The sequence below is a fragment of the Microtus oregoni genome, unplaced genomic scaffold (genome assembly GCF_018167655.1).
Source record: "Microtus oregoni isolate MIOR12 unplaced genomic scaffold, Mior012 000030F_ref0000283, whole genome shotgun sequence".
NCBI lineage: Eukaryota > Metazoa > Chordata > Mammalia > Rodentia > Cricetidae > Microtus > Microtus oregoni.
Window position 1 is genome coordinate 12,493,639 of NW_024543089.1, and position 19,016 is coordinate 12,512,654.

Here is a 19,016-nt window from a genome sequence, read left to right on the forward strand (position 1 = left end):
AATGCGAGATGCTACAAGAGACCCAAGGCCTGGAATTCATAAAATGTCACATTCTGTGGCTTTGGACTCGAGAGGCAGAGGTTATAAATACACACAAGGATTCTAGAAAAGTCTGTAGTAAGTAAATCTGCTTGTACTGGCTTATCTAAACTTTCCTTACCATTTACTTAATACATGATGGTTGTTAATAACTCATAAGACTGAACACTGCCCAGAGAAAACAACTTTCCTAAAAACCGCATGGAAAAAAGTTGCTAAATAAAGACAGGAGTGTAGTGAATAATATGGGTAACTTGGAAGTGACCGTTTAGTCCCACCTAAGTGTTAGGGAAATAAAAGGCTAAGACAAATGCCTTATTTTGTATTTTGTATAATTCACATTCAGGATGTATAAGTTGGAAGAAAAGCTAAGTGAGTGTAGGATTCAATACTTCCTTAAGTGATGGAAGAACTGAAGACTAATGAACTGGTACTGGCTGTCCAACAGTATGATTGCAATGGACACCTTGAATTTGTAAGTTTAAATGTCTTGTGTAATTTTTCCCCAATAAATTATACCTCTCAGTTTTATATGCACAAAAATGTTTCTATCGCCCTCTTTATATGGGAAACCAAAAAAGGTTTTATACAATTAAAATACACATTATTAAGAAGAAGCTTTCTTGCTTAATGGACTCCAAGCTATCTGTATTTGTAAAGAGGAACCATCAATGCCTCTTTTAAGTTCTGAAATTGCAGTAGCCACATTACAGTTTGTGCTGTAAAAAGAAGCAGTTTTCTACAGGTAGCTAATATTTTACAGGCAGATTACAAACCATCACGTTACACGTATTGACAGAGATAGACTGTAGTTGATTTAAGTTAATCTCAGCATTCTGGTGATCTCAAATCTCTCGAGTGTCACTTTATGGTTTACAATCCAGTTACATCACAATCCCTCAATAGAATTATAGCCTCGTCACTAATCTCTCCCTATCAAGTATCCTGTGAGGAAGGAAGTTGCAAAGCCCCACTGGAAAGCTGCAATGGCATGAATGATTGCATTCAGTCTCTTTCCACAACAATATCTGTAAGTCTGGAAGTGATAAATGGCACCCAAGTTATAAATGAGCAACAGGGTCAGTAGCACCAAGCAGCCAAGAGTTCAAAGAAAAGGCACAGTCCTGAAGGGTTCAAGAAAAGGCCACACACTGCTGGCGTGTATCACTGGAGATAAATCCTCCAAGATGGCTTGTTGCAATTACAAAACAGAATTAGAAAAGGCAGTTATTAAAAAGCCAAGACTTCTGTCCAGGAATTGAAAAAGAGCATTGATAAGCACACACAAAAAAAATCTTTTCCAGAGTGGAATAAAAAAGTCATGACCTGTCAAAAAATCCTGATGAAAAATATCTTCAAACATTTAAGTGTTTCATTGACACAGTGACTTTGTAACATGTTCATTTTCTTGGTTTCCTCTTTTTAATCTCATAAATACACTTATAAGGAGTTTGTTCAGGACCAATCAAGTAGCTTCTCTAGAGCCATTTACACTGCATACTCGTTCTACACAAAACTCTCTTAGGTGAATTAAACACAATTAAAACATGGTCTCTGCACTTATCAATTAAAATATACAACTTCCCTAACATATCTGTTAAAAACCTCATAGAATGTTATAATGAAACAGTCTGAAATCTCAATTGCATGTTACACAGAAAAGGTCATCAAACAAGGAGAACCCCATCCACACTGTGTCACTGGTAGTAGGAAAACTTGGATTTAGACGATTGAACCCCTTATGCCTACTTCTTTTTTTTTTTTTTTTTTTTTTTTTTTTTTGGCCAGGAAATGTTTTTCTCAGACAAATAGTCACTGCTCACCTTAAATCTCGCTAACTCATTGGATAGAATTACTCATCTCAGGCTCGACTGCTGTATGTGTTCGCACAGGTTTCAATGTCCGTTTTTACTTGACATTTTGCTGGTTCATGAAGTTTTCTTGCATCACATTGACATTTTCTGTTAGAGCCCTGGTGTAAAACTGGGTTAGAATTTATAAAGGGACAGTCATTGCAGTTTCTATTAGTCTTCAGACAGAGAGACCTTACTTACACCAAAAAACCCAACAGAGGCAAGAGTGCACCTTGTTCCTGTTCTATTACTTCAACAGGGCAGTCACTGTCCTATAGTAGCCCTAGAGATCACCTTCTAACTCTGGAACAGTCATGCGGAAGGATTAAAAATTACTGCACATTTCTCTCTGAATGGAAAAATTAAAGGTAATGAAGTGGTTTTAAAGAAAACTGCACATAAAATATACCAATCAAAATTTAACATGTATTTTATATTATTTTTACTATTTTTATTTTATACACTTTAATTAACTAAATTAAATTAATTAATCATGTACCCCCTTTCCTTTCCACCTTCTAGTATTTTTTCTCCCATGTACCCTCCCTCAAATTCCTTCTATATCTCTCACAGTGAGAGCTTCTTCTTTCCCAATTATTATTGCTAGATATGCATATTCATATGTATAAAAATATGTAACTACAACCTTTGAGCATTTTTTGTTGACTACATATATATAGTTTTAGGGATGATTATTTTGCTTTGGATAACTAGATGGGGGAAGGGCTCAATCCTGTGATAGGCTAACTCTCTCTCTCTCTCTCTCAACAGTTATTATGCCCAGTCGTTCTTTGTCTAAGGGTAGGACTCTGAGATCTCCAATCTTCAATGCTAGTGTGTGTTTTGATATTGCTATTGTTCAAATCTTGTTTATACAGACAGTTCTGGGAGAGACATTTTCCCAGCAGACTTCCTGGTATTCTGGCTCCTACAATCTTTCTGATTCCTCTTCTGTGACATTCCCTGAGTCATAGATGTAGAGGCTGTGATGTAGATGTCACCACTGGGGATTACAACAAATGCAAACAAGGTCACTGGGGAAGACGAACACTCATTCACTGTTGGTGGGAATAAAAGCTGTTGTAAGTACTCTGGAAATCAGTAGGAGAAACACTCAAAAACATAAAAATGTATATTACCATATGACGCAGCTAATCTCCTGGTACATGATCAAAGGAGTCCATATCCTGTTCTGCAGTCATTTGCTTAGCAGTGCTCATTGCCATCCTATTCACAATGGCCAGGAAATGGAGACAACCTGAAATGATGAATGGATAAGGAAAATGTGATACATATACACAATAGAATAGTGTTCAACTGTAAAGAAAAATAAAATTATGAACTTTTCAAATAGATGGACCTAGAAAAGATAATATCAGGTGAGATATAAATCCAGACCAAGAAGACAATTGTCACATGGTCTTTCTCATCTGTAATTCTTAGTTCTAAATATCCAGATATGAGCATACAGCATGGGATAACCATAGAAACCAGGAAATTATAAAGATGCCTGTGAGGAGAGTCAACTGACAGGGAGAAGGAAGGATAAAAAGGCAAATAACACCAAGGTTGTTTAATAAAGTTTTGAGAATTCATATTATTTTATATTTATCTAAAATTATACAGAAAGTATATAAGTACATACACACACACACATGCACACTCCTTACAGGAAATTATGCCCCTTGTGCTGACAATTCTCTAAGAACTGAAGGATAACAAAAATCCTCTCCCAAGTATGAGAAATCTCCCTTGAGTTTTTGGTCAGATTAGTCCAAGGGACTCCCAAAACAATAGAGGCTATGACTGTTCTCCTTCATTCTATCTCAGAGTTTAAAAGTGAGGCCCTGTACTGAAAATACCACACATGTTTTATGTTTTTATACTTTAGAGATTCAAGTTGCCAATGCACGTTCTTATATATGGGGTACACACAAATAGTAAAAATAAATTATACTTCACTAAACGTGATGTTAAACTTTGTAACTGATAATAAAAGAGCACCCAGTTCTTGATGCACAATCCAAGAACTACTTGTCCTTAAACTATTTTTATATGTGGCCATTTTGGGCATGCTTATTTTCCCGGGGCAGGGGGACTTTTAGCATTTGAATTTTAGCATGAAGTTTTGAAAATTTTTTTGCTGTATTTATATCAGTCTCTATATCACTTCCCAGGTGACCTTGAGAGCACCTGTCAGTCAGACTGGTGCTGAGACCAGGTCCAAAACTCCTGTAATTCTCTGGCTCTGGAAATGCCCCCAATCTGTTTCCCTACAGTTTTTCTTCAAAGGTGTCTCTTTTCCCACTATACTAAACGTAAAATGCATAATAGAATGTTTTCAATCAAACATACAAGTAAGATATCTAGGAGATGAAAGCGAACTCTGAGGATAATGAAAAGCACGGGTACCCAATAGCAAGCCACAGAAGTCAAAATGCATGCGCGACCATGCTTAGTTGTGATCAAGTGGGAGAATAGAGTCAATTTTAAACTGCAGTTCCGCAGGAGCTCCGTGTGCTCTATACTCCAAAGAAACATATCCCAATCAAGGGAAATTTTGTACAACATTTCAAAGGTTCTAAATCCTTTCCTTACGCTAGAATATTCTAATTATGGTGACTAGAAAAAAAAATAAAAACAAGTGGCAGGGTAATTTATCTCCTCTTTGGTGAGAATGGTCACAAAATACGGCAAACCTCAAATGCTCTAGCACCTATTGCTGTTGTAATTGTTGGCATCCTTTTGCTGTTTGGACCAGGTCTTCCATGAAGATGTCAAATGTAGACTCAGTCATCATCCCTTTACTCTGTGAAATGCATTTCTCATCCTCATCAGCGCTGTAAGCACCCCTGTGTGCCCTCCCAGGGACCTTTCTCTGGGGCTTGCAGTTGGTTGTTTATCACTCCTAGCTCAAGTGTCACAGCAAAGTGTTTCCTTTAGTCCTTGCACACCCAGAAATTATGGTTTCTACATTGTGTGGAGAGTCCTAACAGTACATAGCTTTAACAAAAGCATCTCTAACTCAATCAAGACTAACATTTCAGTGAGAATGTTAAGAGACAAACCTTGCCTGCAATTGGCTGCAGTTGGAAGTCTTAAACCTACAAGGGATTTTATTGTAGTAATGGTTTTTACCATAATGAAGTTTAATGCATTACCAGGAAAAAGCCGTGCCCTGAAGTTGGGTGATGCTTATATTTCAAAACACGTTAGCGTGAGGCTACAGCCAGATCTAATAATAGAAATGAACTTACCTAAAGATGCATTGATTTTTATATTAGGTCATGTTGAGAATTTACAAAAAAACATCTAGTGTACGAAACAGAAATCCTCTTGAGAATAGCATTGATTGCAAGAAGGTAATATTAGAAAAGATAGGAACCCTCTTCTCCCAGAATGGTGCACATTCATATAATGGATTTAGCTCACTGAGTAGTCTAGTAAAGGTCATCTTTCAGATAAATGATAAATTTGATGAATTTCAGTAGATGTAATCATCCCTTGAGATTTTTATCAAAACAACAATAGAATAAGATATGGATATGAGAAAAAATCTATCTTACCCATATAATTTGTTTATTAGAAACAGAGTCAATTTAGTCAAGGTTCTAAAATTGCATTTTTTGTTAGTATGTATCTCTGTTCAACAAGATACCTCACAAAATAAATCTGTATCCCTGCAGCTCACACTATAAACATTGCACACCTTAAAATGCAGGAAATTCTTAGACAAAATATATGGTATAAGAAGGGACATAACAGGGAAGTAGATGCTTTTAGAGATCTGACCTAAGAGACAAGCAAATAAAGGGATTATTTTTTTATGCTTACATTATCATACACTTGAAATTAGTTTTCAAATCTACAGATAAGACACTATTTTTGAGTGTCTACATAGAAAGCAAACCTTGGTGACAGGTTTTATAGGATGTTGTAATGTGTTTATGCTTTTCCTGCATATTATTATTTTGTTCCTTCATACTTTTGCTCTTAATTTTTAGTTTATATTTAATGGGTTTCATTCTGAAATATAAGAGTACGGCTTTAGCTTCTGTGAAATCCGGTCTTTTTTTTTTTTATTTTGAGTTTTTCTTTATCACTAAGGAAGGCTTCATTTTTCCTATATTAAACTAAATTATTAATCCACACGTAATTGTGGTACATTTCAAATTAACTGGAAGAAATGGGAGTTTCCCACACATCCAAATAATACAGAAAAACTAGCTTTCATTTTTCATAATTTGATGACTCCACAACATACAAATTCATTGAATTAATCTGTACCACATAAATATGCAAAATAATATTCATTGATTAATTTTTAATAATTAGTGTTAAGTTGAAGTCACCATTTTAGATATTTCATTTTTAAGTAAAACAAACTTCCATGTTCTTTCAGTAAGCTTTTAGGCCTAGGTTTTCCACTCTGTGGCTCTAGGGCGCCCTCTGTTGATGCTTAGTGATTGTTAGATCGGTTTTTAATTTTCTGAGTCTCTCAATATTCCAGTTTCCATTTTTCCCTAGATCAAGGAAGGTAAAAATGAGTCTATGAACCAAATATGAGCCTCAAACTTTGTTTTTAATTACATTCAAGCTAAGAATGTGTTCTAAATTTTTAGATTTTTTTAAATATAAGGAAACAAACAATTGGCAGGAAAATGCAGGAAGGAGATAGTCAATATCATATGTGACCCAACATAATAGATCCCACTCATTTACTATATGGCAGAGAGATATTTGCCACATCCTGAATCTTGCGATGTTTTTTAACCGTGTTGTCATTGATCATGTTCCCAGAATTCTCTCCTAGTCCAAGCCTTTGACCTGGCATGAAGCTGTTGGTCTGTAGTGTGAAGGTCATTGCATTATAGGATCCATGGTCCCCACGCACCTGCATGCCATGGTGGAGGAACCCCTGACATTTGTGCTGCTCTGAGAGGGCCACACTTGAGATTCTATTCTCTATATTTTTGCCAGCATTCAGGAAGAATTCTAATCAGGCTCTGTCCGCAAATCTCAGCCTGCTTTGTCTTTTTTTAGGTGAATGATGAAGAGGACTCAGAAAGAAGTTCTCGGTGTAAGCTCTCACACAGCTCTCTCAGGCTAGAGATCTACTCAGTAACGCTTATCAGCTTGTCTTATAGCTCCTAACTTGTCCTGTTCAAACTAATTATTTTGCATATGTTAGTAATTAAGCTAATCAAACAAACACACTTCAGTAAATATATTAGTATGCATTAGAATTTCTCTATGTGAAATTGGAGTACTTCTACTAGAGAAATTATTGATGAAGTCACTCTCAGATAATTTAACCTTTCCTCTTTTATTACAGTTCATTCTCAAGATAAAGCACCACATGGACCCTCATGAAGATGTCAGAAAGACAGAGTGGCTTATATTAGACACATCTATTCACAGAGGATGCTCAGTTATATTAGTGACCATGTTCACATGATGTCATACATTGTGACTCCATATTTTCAACATTTCAGGCAAACTATTAAGATTTACTCTCAAGAGACCTCACAGAGCTAGAAAATAGCTCAGTCAACAAAGAGTTAAATGCTCAAACATGCAGGGCTGAGTTTAATCCTTAGAACATATGTATAATAACAAGTCCAGTAGGAGACTCTGTCTCAAAATGTAAGGTGGAGAGTAGCAGAAGAAGAAAAAGCACTCTATGTCAAATCCTGACATCCAACCATGTGCGCACACACACACACACACACACACACACACACACACACACATACACAGACACTAGTTGTTTTGTTTGAGTTAAGGTTTTGAGTGTAGGAACCCTGAGTGGGTGGATTTTGCCATTCTGAGGAGTCAAAGATGTGGAAGATATCCCTATATGCCATTGGTAAGTGAGGTCCTGCAGACTTTGAAAATATTACAGGCTATTGCCAGTGCTCTTGCTTGCTCACCGTAACAATAATGTAAGACCTAATTGGGTTGCCTGACAGTGGGAAAACAAACTGGATGTGACCTGGAAATTGCTTCTATGATGGTTAGCTTTTATAGTAACCAAAGATGCTAGTGGAGTTGATGGGAGAGTCTTCCCAGAACTGAGCATCTCAGGAGCTACAACAATGGCTTACTAGGCAAAACATACCCACTGGTGCAATATCAGCATGACTGTATATGAGATAATCAGCTGCTATGTTGGTATGGGAGGCCTGTTCTACAGGAGAGAAGTCATGCCAGCACTGTCAATCTGGTCAAGAACTAGTGACTGAAGATGTCACGACCCTATGAAAGAACTGCTACTCTTTTGATTATAGGGTATTGTGTCAGACTACCTTCTAAATACTTATCTTTATACTCATCAGCTATTGCTGTTCTCAGCCTTCATCACCTTCCACTTGTACTGGGCAGGAATTAACACAGGCACTCACAACTGGACAATATATCAAAAGTAAACACTTGAAATATTCAGTCCTAAATGGGAGATTTATATTAAACATCTGCCTCCAACACTCAGGGCATATTGTAGAAGAGGGGAGAGAGATGAAATCAGAGAGCCGGGAATGAAGACAGAGGCCTATAAACAGTACTTTCTCCACATGAGAGTCGCTAAACTCATGAACTCACTGAAGTTGTGGATACCGACACAAGATCTGTGCAAGATTGGCCCTTTACCATGCCATGTCCCTTACTTAGAATTTAGTGGGTCCAAAATTTAAAAGAAAAAGAAAGAATTGAGGTAGGAAGCTTATTTCTTCAGAAGAAGTGCTGAGGGTAATATTACTTAAAAATGGCTAAAATTCAGTAAATAATTATATTGAATTGTTAGAGAATAAATAAACCCCATATTGTACCTCATTTTTAAGACAAAGTTCACTTCTCTAAGCATATTTCCAACAGTAACAGACTGGTGACAGACCCACATAGTGTTTAAAACATTTTGTATATTGATATAATTTTAGGATATATTTATCATATTACAATATACATTTCTACCTCTGATCAAGATACTTATACATTGTTTACATTTTGAGATCATTGTCCTCATTGTAGCACAGGTGTTTTAAGATTGTTTAATATTCTAATATGAAGTCTTAGTCTTTAAGTTATATAGGTATTAAGATTTATAGGACAATAGTCATCCATGTTTGTCATACTTATAGTTAGACTAACCAGGTTCTTTAGATACATGGATATTGTATTCTGCATAAATACATAATCTTCAACTGCTTCAAAGAGCTGTAGCATATGGCATTTAAATAACTTAGGGTTCTGTTGAAATGAGCCATGATTGCTCCTGGCAGTACTGATCTATTCCCAGAAGAATATTGAGCACCAAAGACAGTCCATTTGAAGCCTGTTTTCTTCTTGGAAAAACTGACCTTTGGACAAGGAACTACCCATGCACTGACCACTGACAAAATGCACGATGTCTGGACAGGACAAGCAGGATACAAGAAAAAACACTGTCAAATCTTGCCAAGATGGGGTAAGATGGTTTTGAAAACTTTCCTGCCTCTGAAAATGGTCTGTCAGCTACTCTAGGCCTTAGCCAAAGTTGGTTGCTCCAAGGTGGCAAATGAGACTTTTGGTGATTGCTCAGGCAGCCAATTGTCCCTATCATCTACTGCACATTTTGGAAGCTACTTGATTGCACTTCCTGCTTACTTATTTCCCTTCTCAGGCCTTTGATGGGGTTGAAGACTAGATAGTTGTAGTTACTTAACTCTCATGTCTTGGCCAATTTATTTATTATTATAAGACTTAAACTCATTAGGATAGGATAATTATTAAAATATTTATTACGTTTCTTAATTGATATTATTTATGCTGGTTGTAATTTCTGTACCTGATATTTCTTCTTTGCTGTGGGAGCACACTCTGTTCCTTCATCCAATAGCCTTTAAGATACCACCCCATTTGGGTATGGTCGCTTATACTGTAAAAGCAGCAGTAAATGTGTACCCGCTCTCTTGCTTCTGGCTCCTGTTTCCTCTGCTAGGATCTGTTCCTGTTCACGCAGAACAATATTGTTATCTAGGACAGTGATCTGTAAGTTATCACCTTAAATAAATAACCATTTTATTATTCATAATTCTGAACTGGTGTGGAATTTTTGTGACTTGCGTCATCAGTTCTTATTGTATATAACTTTATATTAGGCTTAGAACATTTTTATTTAAACTAAAGGGGAAGGTGCTGTAGGAATTCCTACCATTAGTAGACTTTAAGTTATTCACCCACTTGGGTGTGGTTTCTTATAATATAAATTCCGTAAAGCATGTGTCTGGCCTCTTTTCCAGCTCTGGGATTCAGGTGCTGTTCCCTATTCCAACAGAAGATTGTGATCTGTGAGTCTATCCCTAAATAAAAACCCTTTATTATACTCAATTCTGCCTTAATGTGGTATTTCGTTGTTAGTGTCCTTTTTCATATATTCTTATATTATGCGTTTGGGAGACACTGAAATATGCAGAAAATTAAAGGCCAAATTTTCAAAACTAGATATATACCCTAGAGCCACAGATCCAATTAACCTGATACAGTCCAACCATAAGAAATACTATATCAAGTTATGTCATAAACAAACTTTTTTGAATTAGCAATAAAAATGTCTTAAAGCAGAAGGGGAACTAACAATATTATATTCAGAGGGCCAAAGTTAATCTATTTCAGAGTAAATTTAACATAGAAGTCAGTGAGCAAACATCTTTAAAAGGCCAAAGATCAAATGTTCTGTCTAGAAATTCATGCACAATGAGAATGTCTTTCAAAACTAGAGCCAAAATAAAGACATTCTAGACGTACAAACTAAGTTATATGATTTCCATACATATATATTGTAAACCTTTACGAGTTTTATAGTTTTCAGCTATTTTCTCCTACTCCATAAAGTTATCTTTTAATTTTTTTTGTGCAGAAACCTTTTAGCTTCAAATATTTCCACTGATAATGTTTTTATTTTTATCGTCAATTCTATTGGTATCATATCTTAGGAACTTTACACAGAGGTTAGGGATATTAATCCTTGTACTCTCTCTGAGATGAAAACAAACACAACATTCCTAGACTTTGAACTTAATTCATTTTAGAAAATTGACAATGTATTCATTTATTTCTTCAATTTAGAATGTGGTGGCCTTATCAGAAGACTTTCATAGGTCTAGCTGCCATATTCTAGTTATTCCCCTAGCTATTTCCCTTCAAGCCTTATTCATGTGCACACGAAGTCCCTGCCCCCCTCTTATAAAAAAACAACTAGTAATTCTTCATTAATTGCTTAATGAATGGTGCTGATCCATCAGTCCATATCATTCTACAATACACTGTAAGCAAAACATGGTTCTGTGAACAAAGGTGTGTACTATGATCACTTACAGTTTACAGAACTCTAACTTTATCCTTTTGAAATCTATTGTCAGTTGCTGATATGACAACACAGGCTAGTCAATAAAGCAACCTCATTTGATTGGATCCCTGGGAAAAACTAGAAACATAATGAGATGTTTGGTCCTTCATGTATTTTAAAAATTCAATCATTGCTTTTTCTCAAATGTTTGTTCTACTATTCTACCTGCCACACTAATATGACTGTTGCAGTATAAGATGTCTTTGACAAAACATCAATCATATGTAACCAAAAGTGTATCATATTCCAAATCTGTATTGTGATAAAAAGAGTGTTTATGTATGTAAAATATAAAAATGTGTTGGAGGAGGGTGCTTGTTTTTCCCAGCAGCCCAGAAATGAAATAATCACACAGAAACTATATTATTGAAATCACTGCTTGGCCCATTAACTCTAGCTTTTTATTGGCTAACTCTTATATATTAATTTAACCCATTTTTCTTAATCTGTGTATTGCCACATGGCTGTGACTTACCAACTAAAGTTCTGTCATCTGTCTACGGCAGGGTTACATGGCTTCTCTCTGACTCCACCTTTCTTTTTCTCAGCATTTCATTTAGTTTTCCCTGCCTAGCTATGTTCCCCTATAGCTCTGCTGTAGGCCCAAACTTCTGTTATTAACCAATGATATTTACAGAATACTGAGAGGAATCCCACATCAAAAATGTAATTTTCTGAGTCAGTTTTTGTTGCTTGAGTATATATGCTTTCAGGGTTGACCATCATCCCTGAAAGAGGCTAATTCATCCTATCCCGCCAGTCATTAATTCTCTGTGTAAAAACTAAATCATCAGGCTCCATAAATTTGTATATACATATACATACATATATAAGTATTCACCAATAATTACCAAAGAAAAAATAAGCTATCAATTTCAGAATGAGGTACATGGAAGGGGTTAAATGGTGTGTCCCTGGCAGGTGCTGAAGAGAAGAAAAGAAAGGGAATATGATATAATTTCATTTTAACAAAATGAGTATTTTCAAGGCATTTATTTTTCCTTTCCCAGGTACAAATATATGGATCCATGCAGAAGATGATTGTTTGTGTTTCAGAGACCATCAGTGAAGAGACACAGAGAAGGTGGCTGTGATATTGCTGAAATTTAACTCACATTATGATCTGTCCACGACACAGTTAAGGCGATCTTTGGGGTAATGAGCCAGCTGGAAAAGAATCAGACTTGAAATATAATAACCCCAGGAGAGGAGGCCCAGGACAGAAAGCTGGAGGCAGTCCGGCATTGCCTAATGCCATGCTCAATCATCTGCTACATTAAGTTTTGGCCAGGGGAGCTAGCTGGAAAAAAAAAAAACATAAAGCAGAACCTTGCTCATTATCAAGGTGCAAGTTGACTTAAAGAAAGGAAAGTGCTCAGTAATTGCAACCTTCTCCCCTACGATCCTGTCCCTCAGCATACATATTTAAGAGTAAATAGATACGGTTCATAAAAGTCTTTGGCCATAAAACAAGCAAAGAGTCCAGGAAATGTTCTGGGGGAAGAGCTTTCAAACAGACCCCAGAAATCTTCACTTTACTTCCTTAGGTTTATTGGTGATGTTTTCCCTAAAGAAAGAATTAAGATTCTCCCTCCAGAGATTCCTTTCAAGATTCCTTCTAGGTCATCCAGATAGATCCCTACTCCCCATTTCAGGTCAAGAATCCTTAATGCTTTCTTAAACTAAAAATAAGTCATATGCTCTTCGCTAATCTAAGTATCTGCTTGAATTCACATTTTACCTTTCACTTCCAAACTCGACATAGTAGTTGCTAAAAGAAAATCAACCAGCATGACTCGCTAAGACAACACAGCAAAAGCCAGAGGAAGAGCATGCTGCTCTTTTACCTCTCAAAATAGCAAGGGGCTAGCACCGTCGTAAATCAACTATGTTCCTGGAGTGTGGCTATTGATATTTATTTTTCTATTGTACTATATAAAAACTAGTAAGATTTTGAAAAATAAATTATTTCAAATAATAACCAAAATTCAGTGTCAACAAAGTTTTCATGCAGTTGGCTCCCTTCCCCTAAATTTTCACCATATACCTCTGCATCTTCTGTATTCTTATTCTGTTATTGGTCATATAGCTAATTTGGACGTCTAGTCCCCCTGCCACTCTCTGATCACTGATATAGCCTTTCAACACCTGAAGAACAAAACCAGGCCCTGAGCATTGTGCAGCATGGGAGGCCGGTGCCTTTCAGCCAATAATGACAATCTGTCCATCTGGCTCTCAGCATCCCCTGCCTTCTAATTTATTCATCATCAATCTGAATGTAAAATGATATAAAGTTAAACGGAAGTAGTCCTCATCTTGAGTCCCCCAATCTAGGATATTTTACCAGCAGCAACCATAACAGTCAGTTACATCCATGTCGTCTTCTCTCTAAATATCAAGAGTTGGATGAGCTCCTAAATTCCTGCTGTTCTCTCCTGCTCCAGAAGGATTATCCATGTTGGCACTTGACTCATCCCAAGGAATGGTATTGTTGTAGGTGGGCGGAATTTAAAAGATGTTGCCCAAAGGTGTCCATATATTGGTTGCTTGAACACTAGACAATATTAATGTATATAATTAAGACTATTGTAATACTAACCCATTGTCTCATTCATTCATCATTTATTGTAGGAGAGACCCAGTCAATCATCTTGCTAGCAGGGGCCGGGGTCCCCCGAGGATATTTTTTTACTTATAAAAATTGAGGGCTGCTCCCAACCGCCCCTTCTGCTTTCCTGTTCTCCGCAGGAACCTGTGGTTCTGTAAGTCTATTTCCCCATTAAGGCTGTATATATTATTACAATCTGTCTGCATTCATTTACGCCACTACAATTTATAATTCTAAATATGTGAAAATTTTACAGAGGGTAAGGGAAGGAGTGAGCAAGGAAGAGAAGAATTGCACTGATGGATATCTAGCAGATTTCTGCTAGGTGTTGTCCGGCTCAATTCTGTGGGTTTAAAGATAACACCACTACCAGTCTCACAGTCTATACATCATTTCTGAAAGCCAGTTTTGAGGTCCAAGTTGCTTTATATATGCTTCTTTGACATGTTATAAATGGAGTTCCCATGACATCCTTCAATTAATTTGTTAGCGTAGCTCAAGGAACTTGGGGAAATATTGTGCTTAACTAGTTTCTCTCCAAAGTTACCAAAAATATGGATGGATGAGTGCATGGAAGATGTCTGATGGACAAGATAATGGGAAGAAAGGGCATGCAGAGTCCATACCCTCTATAGGTAAGTCAATCACAAGGAGCCTCAGTGTGCTCAGGATTCTATTCAACTCAGTCCTTCAGGGGTTTTATGAAAGTTTTATTACACAGTTTTATTATTGTGTTAGGTTTATGAGCTCAAACATCAGTTCCACTTCCCCCAGTAAAGCTGGATGCTGGAATAGGCTTAAAAGTTCACACCTAAAAACTGCCACTTGGTCTTGCTGTGTACAGCCCCTAAACTGAGAGTCTCAAGATCCCTAACTACCAGTCATTACAGTATCACACTGAGGACATTCGTGCCAATTGTAGAGATTTCAAGAGTGTTGAGAGTTTTGTCAGTTTCTAACTTGTGTTAGATTGTCTGGATGTGCACAAGAAAATCCCATGATCACAGGGCAAGAAACTCTGCTGGAGAGATGAAAGCATGGACCAAAAAAGAGGACAGGAAGATTCTAAGAAAGAATTTCACTTCTTTGCTGGTGTTGAACGACACACCACACATGAAGGGCCAGAGAAAAACACAGAGAGCTAAGGAGAAACTGCAAATAGCATCCAGGAAATCTATATCCATCAAATATTAAGATTCTGTTAATAATCAAAGAGATCTTAAAAGCTGATTCTTTCTCAGAAGTTCCAGATAAGAGTCCAGGCCACTTCTACCTAGATAACATCCTTGTGAAACCCAAAACCAAGAAACCAACTAAATTATTCTGGACTAGTCACCCACAGAACTGTGGGAGTATTCATTCGTACTGCATCAGACACTAAATTTGGGACATTTTGTTATGCAATAGAAAACACCTGCAGAAACAAACTGCTCATACATTATTAATTGTGTGTGTGTGAAGAAGAAATGGGGGCATGGTAAGGCCCCTCTGTTTAATATTTCTAGAATTTTTTTACACACAAGAGTTTAGAAATTCTACTACCACTTTACTATGTTTCTTGTTTTTGTTGTATATCAGACATGTACTGAGAATCAATTAGATCCAATGATCCTCAGCAAATGATAACGTACCTTTGTGTGGATGAACTTAGTATTCCATGCCACAAGGGTGGCTTTCTGTCTATGTAGGACAAGTTTCACTCGCATATCCAGATGGCTTTCCCACTCACATTCTGGCAGCCTTTGGCACAGTGTGTTCTTTTAAAAAAGTATCTACAAATAGCATGAAAGGGGAAAATAATTGGGGGTGATAAGCAGGGAAGGAACTGGGAGTGTAGGGCCAGAGGAGAGTGATAGGCAGAATACAGATGATTGAAGAAGATGCATGTAGCTCAACAGGATCTGGATTCCCCCTATGGTCCCCTACTCACAACTAGTCAAACCACAGAGAATGAGTGACTTCAGAGTACTCAGCCACAAATGGGTCATTCATACCACCCCTCAAAGGCTTTCTAAAATCACAAAATATGAGTCACAGAGATTATAAGAGGCAGAGGTCAGAGAAAATTTTGTAGATTGCTACAAAAGAGTAGTTTGAGACATGACCAGACCAGTGAAGTCATGACCTCACATCTAGCCACTCTGGTTTTCCGAAGATCAAGGCAGTCCACATTCCAGCATGGCTAGGGAAGGGAACAGCATAGTGCAACCTTAGCTAATGACTTGGCAGGTGATAGCTGTTGGAAGGTAATTTTGTGTAAACATGTGTGCAGACTCCATAGGTTGTCCACGCTCCAGTGGATACCCCCAATATCAATGCATACATATATGGGCAGGAAAGCTCCAGCTTGGATTCTGGAACTCTGGTCATTAAGCCTGTTAAGAAAGTGTGCTTACCACTGCAACATCTCTCCAATTTTGACTCCTTTTAAAACCATTTTGACTTTGATGTTCAAGGAACATAAGGATGAAAAATCAAAATAAAATGGAGAAAACCTTTCTCTTTCGTTGCTGCAAATAAGAGTGGTTCACTTCAATGATATTTTTAATATGTTCTAATGGCTGATTTATTATTATTCAAAGTTGTTCCTAGCAGAAAAATAGTTTCAAGCAGCAATAAAGCACCTACGAAGCCACACACACCTCCCTACGTACAGCAAGGCCACAAATTGATATTTATAACACTTCAAAAGTTTAATGAGGTTTTTCTGGGATGTCTGGCTGCAAATTAACCAAGCAGTCTATGACAAGAAGCTAGTGTGCTTTTCGGTGAAGAATTTTTTGGTCATGCTGGCATTGCTCAGTTCCTTAACCTGCCCACCGTTTAGTAGGCTGCCATCTGCCAAGCTCACAAAGGAAAGGTTCATGGAGGGATAAAAAAACCTCACCCTCTCCTCCTTTAGCCTTCTGCATCTTGTGCAAGACAGATTGACCAAAGCCAAATGTTAAAGGGTTGGGCTCAATTGCTCTATTTTAAATAGGAGTCACAAATAAAACTGTCAACCAGTAAGAATAAATGCAGTGAGCATCCTGCCCAAAGAAGTAGACTTAGTCTAGCCAGCGTTGTCAGAGCAAACACGTCCCTAGAGCTCAGTCAGTGACTGATAGCTTTTGACTTGATCCCAACAGCAGCAAGTGGAAAAGCAATCAGTCCTCAAATCACCTCCATGGGCTTTAGGGGGTCTAAGTTCTGCCTGCCACTGTGACCTAAATGACAACCAGTTCAGACATGTTTTCTTCCCTGCGATCTGAAAATGGGTCTAGTCACACAGTTTCACATGAAAAATTAAAAAAAGGAAACAATTTTCCTTCAAAACCAAACTCACAAAGACAGCCAGAAAGTGAACATGTTTAGGCATGAGGGAAATGCTGTTTACTTCAAAAGTGGGAAAGGGGAAAGAAAGCACATTCTTTTTAAAGGAAAGCCCATTCTTGTCCAGCACATTTCTACTTTGGTGGACTAACAAATCCAAGGGCGCTTAGAGTAAAACAAGTCTTTCGACCACAGAAAGATGTGCCTGTGTGGCTCACGGAGTAGCTGTCAACTGAAGCATAGGAAGGATCGGGAATAACAGATGCCTGCTTCGGACTAAGAAAGCCAGACGTTCTAGGAGTAGCTCCAGGTGACTTCAGTCCAGCCAGCCCTGTAAGCTAAAGCCTGCCAACCAAGGGGAGGTTAAAAGAGTTGTGAGAAATGGCTTCTGAATTGCCTGAAAATCTGTGTTTTCTAGGACACCTAATACACACCCAAACCTCTTGCCTGCCAGTGTTTGGAAGAAACCCTGGGAAATGTATGATCAAATATTAATTAATACTTTGCATCATCAGGAACTTACTGTCACATATGAGTAAAAACATAAAAGCTTTAGCAGAATTCATACTGACAACAAAATATCATTTCATTTGAACTCTGCAAGAAAAGTTTTTTTTTGCAGATGAAAGTTAAAGTGTATGTTAACCAAGGCACACTATGAAAGAAACTCAATATCCTATATTCTAACTTAACCCTCAAGAAAACAGGAGATCCAAAAAACGGTCAAAACAGGATGGATACCTAGGCCACAGGATCAGGAGACGAAGCCTGGTAGAGATTTCCACGAAGGGAACTGGTTGGTATAAAACAAATACTCTCATGTCATCATCTTCTCTTGAAGTCACTTTTCATACCAAATGATGATCTCTGCTTATTCTATTTTGTTGTATTAAATTGGCTTCTGAAGCATGGCTACAGTAATGTCTCTAGATACACAGGATCAAACACTGCACATGAACTTACTACTTCATACCATTTAAGAATAATTCCTTATGGACACTTCTTTAAATAGTTATATTTCATTCAGTGACTTTAGACGAGATCATTGTTCTGGCTGGTTTCATGTCTACTTGACACAAGCTATTGCTGTTAGAGCATAGGGATCCTCACTTTAGAAGATTCCCCTATAAGGTGATCTGTAGGCAAGTGGATAGGGCATTTTCTTGATTCATAACTGATGTGGAAGGGCCCAGGTGAAGCTATGCCAGGGGTGCTGGTTGTGGGTTCTCTAAGAAAGCAGGCTGAACAAGCCATGTGAAACAAGACAGTTAGCTTCATTCTTCCATGGCTTCTGTATTAGCTCCAAGCTTCTGGTTCCTACCCTGCTTAGTTCCTGTCCTGACTTCTTCCAGTGATGAACAATGATGTGGAAGCATAAGCCAAATACACCCTTTTCTCCCTGACTTCCTTTTGGACTTGGTGTTTTATCACAGGAATAGTAACCCTAAGACAATGGTTCATCATTTCCTTCTTGCAACACCAGGGTGCAGTATTGTTCCTGCAGTAGCACTATAACTGTAGCACCCTTTGGATCTTTCCCTGGAAGACTCCATGACTGTAGTGGCAGGAAGCATCCTGGTAAACACTGAATGTTCTGGATATCTGGAGAGGTATGATAGCTTCAGTAAGACAAGATGGTACCAGGGGTCATGTAGCCAGCAACACAAATGAGCATGTGCGAAGGAACAGACAGTTTTGTCAAACAGAAGTTTTCAAGTTTATATTTGATAAAATTGTACTGACATATACCCAAGGAATCATTTCTATTTTCCCAGGCAAGCACTTGGCTTCTTTTGAATAGTGCAAAGTTAGCAACTGTCAC